The sequence below is a fragment of the Gymnoscopelus braueri genome, assembly GCF_963280865.1.
Source record: "Gymnoscopelus braueri genome assembly, chromosome: 6".
NCBI lineage: Eukaryota > Metazoa > Chordata > Actinopteri > Myctophiformes > Myctophidae > Gymnoscopelus > Gymnoscopelus braueri.
This window is the reverse complement of record NC_137607.1, coordinates 43,523,014-43,527,470: the sequence shown is the minus strand read 5'-3', so window position 1 is coordinate 43,527,470 and position 4,457 is coordinate 43,523,014.

Below are 4,457 nucleotides of genomic sequence, written 5' to 3'. Positions count from 1 at the left end.
AAGTTGAGGAACATTATCATGTTAGTAAGAAACAGGTTCATGGAGCTCCACCATTCTCACAGATGGTTGGTCCGGCGTCAGGCCCTGTGCTCCCATGCCGTTTTGGGGGTCTCTGCTGTGTTGGGGGTTTAATTCATTCCCTGTAAATGCTAATTGGCATGTAACATTCATTAAAATGTTATCCTTACAGGGAATGAATGGATTCAGAGGCCTGACGCCAAACCATGCTTCCTCTTGTTTCTATACCATGCTTAAGCTTGCAAATATATATTGCTAATAAATATATATTCTAATCCAATCTAAGAGTTGTCTGACTGAAATGAGGCGCAGTTTACGGAGCTAGTTCAGGCCAGGCAACTCAAGGGATTGGGCCAACCGATCAGGTGACTAGTCACATGCACTTTCCTCCTGATCGGGTGGTTATAGGTACTGTGCTGTTACCTGCTCACTCTAGCTGCCCTGTCTTGCTGAGCTGACGTGTGTCGCTACTACTGCTGCTGTCTGCTGAGTTCCTGCTATCGCCGTTCGCTGCTTACCTGCTGCCGCCGTTCGCTGCTTACCGCTGCCGCCCATGAAGTCATCCCACCCGCCTCCCCGGCATCCACCTGTAGGCTCTGTTTCTAGATCCCCTTGGGGGTTTAATTCATTCCCTGTAAATGCTAATTGGCATGTAACATTCATTAAAATGTTATCCTTACAGGGAATGAATGGATTCAGAGGCCTGACGCCAAACCATGCTTCCTCTTGTTTCTATACCATGCTTAAGCTTGCAAATATATATTGCTAATAAATATATATTCTAATCCAATCTAAGAGTTGTCTGACTGAAATATAGTAAATATGTTGTGTTGCCAGGAACTATTAACCCTATAGTAAACATGTTTGTGCCAATCTCAAACATGTTCGTGCCAAGGACCCCCATAATTATATGTATTTGGACGTGGAACCCCCATCTGAAAATGTTTTGTGCCAGGGACCACCAGAAGAGAAGATTTGTGTTAAAAAATATATATCAAAATTTAAAAATGTTCAATAATAGCAGATATACAAGCTGTGAGCTTGTATATCTGCTATTTTGTAATAGCCAACGATAAAATCATTAAAATGACATGCTTATCCGGTTTTAACGAGTTGAGCGATGTTTTTCTTTTCACCAAGCTCTTATTCAAAATATGAATTCACATAATGCATAATCGTGCATAGCCTTATTACTGACAGACTGTTTACACAGAATCCTAGACAGACGGTCATGCATTTTTATGTTTATTCAGAACAATAATGATAATAATAATAATGTAGTCTACACACCTTTGAGGTATTTGTCACTGGATATTTTGGAAAACACCAGTATCTGCATTTAACCCATCCTTAGTGACAGGAGCAGTGGGCACTAGGGGGCAGTGTCTCGGGGAGCAGTTGGGGGTCAAGTATCTTACTCAGGGACACTTACAGTACGTTTTAACAGCGGGCGACTCTCGGGCGATCCCCGGGCGACATCGTCCAAAAGATAAAGAAAATCCATCTTTCATCGCCCCCTTCGCCCTATCGCCAGTAGTTGCCGGCTCTCATAGACATATAAAGCACTTCCGGAAAATACTATCCTGATCGCCCGCTGTTAAAACGCACCGTTTGACACATTGCTGCAGGGCCTGGAATTGAACCTGGGACCTCTGGGTTCCAAGGCGGGCTCTCTAATCATTCAACTATGGCCGCACCTTGAGCAGTGCATGCTTTGAATAATGTGGTTGGTTGGTGTGTGTGTGTGTGTGTGTGTGTGTGTGTGTGTGTGTGTGTGTGTGTGTGTGTGTGTGTGTGTGTGTGTGTGTGTGTGTGTGTGTGTGTGTGTGTGTGTGTGTGTGTGTGTGTACTATGTAACTAAAATGTATAGGCAGCTCAGACTGGTCTGGTGACAGAGTACCTTTATCTATCATACGATCTCTTTGGTGTCAATACTCAATACGTCACCATTCTTAACTATAAGAGAAGGGTCTCACACTCAGACTGCATTGAACCTTCTACTGGAGCTGAACATAGACGTCCTTTGATCTGAACAACAAGCTACAACTCAAAGACTTCAAGATGATACTTGTTGCTGCAGTTCTGTTTCTGGCTGTAACAGTCCACTCTGCTCCTCGTTGTGAACTCAACCTGGATCCGGACTGTGTGGAAATCGACAACAATGGTGATCATGGTGATCACGAACTGGTTCTGGACTGTGACGAAATCTACAAAAGAGTCTCCACAGCGAGTGGTGTGTACACCATCTACCCCACTACTCCACCTGCCAAGGTCTACTGTGAAATGGACACAGATGGAGGGAAGTGGACAGTCATCCAGAGAAGAGTGGACGGCACTGTGAACTTCTACAGACCCTGGGCAGAGTACCGAGCTGGGTTTGGAGACGCATCAGGCGAGTACTGGCTGGGACTGGAGAACATGCATCTCCTTACTGCGAACAAACAGTATGAGCTGAGGGTGGACATGGAAGACTTTAAGGGAAACACAGCGTTTGCCTCTTACTCCTCTTTCTCTGTGGGTTCTGAGGCTGTTGGCTACAAGCTGCACGTTGCTGGCTTCAAGAATGGGGGAGCAGGAAACGCACTGACCTATAGCAATGGAATGAAATTCTCAACCTTTGACAAAGATCAGGACAAGTGGGCCAAGAACTGTGCAAGTGAAAAGTACGGTGCATTTTGGTACAAGAAGTGTCTCCGGGCTAACCTCAATGGTGCTTACCTTTGGGGAAAGACGACTCATTATGCAACAGGTGTAGTCTGGCATCAATGGAAGCGTAGTCAATACTCCCTGAAGGCTGTAGCGATGAAGATCAGACGTGTTTCTTAAACATGTTTAGGTTCGCATGCATATATTTTAGAAAATCACAGCCGTGGTATTAAAGGCCTGATGCAATATTTACTCTTTTTCATGCTTTTAATTTGGGTTTTTCTCTCTTTGGGACTCTGTTTAATCCTAAACTCATACAGTAGATATCTGTATTGTATCACATATTATTACAGTGGTGACCTGTCAAGGCTTTTAAATGAATACATAATCCAAGATGTTGTAAACATCGTCATGAATAAAGAGATGCATGCATAGACAAAGCAAGGTGTATTGTGTAATGCTTTACTTAAAGGTCGGGTCTATAATTCATTATAATCACATTTACAATGCATTATAAGGCTTCATAACACTCGTTATACATGTTCATAACGATACATAACAACTTATAACAAGGTTTATGAAGTATTTTCCGTGTTGGTCAAATTACATTATTATGCTTAGAAGAACAGCATATTATAACTACCATACTTTTGTATTGTAGCTTGTTTTATAAGTAGAGGGTCTAAGTGTTTAGAGTGTATGTGATGCAGAGAGACTCCTTTACAGAATAAGCTTGCTGTTACAAATATGCACAGGGCAGTGGTGGAAAAAGTACTCAAAATTTACTTGAGTAAAAGTAAAAAGTATTGGTGTCAAAATGTACTTAAAGTACCAAAAGTAAAAGTACTAAAATATTTGAAAATAGCCTATGTATAAAATAGGGCTAAAGTGGTTAATGTATGTTTTATAATGTAATCATTTATATCTGCAAAGTAACTGGTAACTAAAGTTTTCAAATAATTGTAGTGGAGTAAAAGTACAATATTTGCCTCTGAGAAGTCAAAGTACTGAAAATGGTAAATACTCCAGCAAACATTTAAGTAAACATTCCTCAAAAGTGTACTTAACTCGCCTAGTTTATGTGAATGTTAATTTGAGTCACCTGTGTCCTGTTTGCCCCAAGGGGCCAGCCTGAGATTTTTACATTGACGCCAATACGGAAGAGACAGTTCATATGAATGGCCTGTAGTTTCGCTGTTTTACCCCTGCGGGTGTCAGAAATAATTAATTTTAACGCAAGCGGATGGGTTTTTGACAAACTTTAGACTAGATTTTCTTACCTTAATAAATACTATATGCTTCCAGTCGCTAGTTTAAAGTGTCCTTTCAATCATCATGATATGCGTTTTGGTAAACTATGGTCCCATTTATTTTAAAATTGACGATAAAGTAGGTTATGCTCTGGGAGGGGCGGGTTGATTTGATTGACAAGCTACACAACCAATATTATTCATTCCCCGCCCCCGCTTTTGATTGACAAGCTACCCAACCAATAATGGTCTGGTTTCATTCTGCAGGATATGACGCGATATGGCGCGATATTAAAGATGGCGGATTGCACACAGCTGAACAATCGGCTTCATTTACGGTCTGTAGAGTCTAGGGGCGTAACGCTGTATATATATATATACATTATATATATATATATATATATATTCCTGTTTGTTCAGTGAGTGTTTTCTGGATCCTCTGTTCATTTAACCCGTGTTTGCAAAGTGCCCTCCGGACTTTCAGGTCCTGTTCCGTTGAAGCAGTCCATAAACTGACATATTTGAAGTCCTTAGCTACCTCGA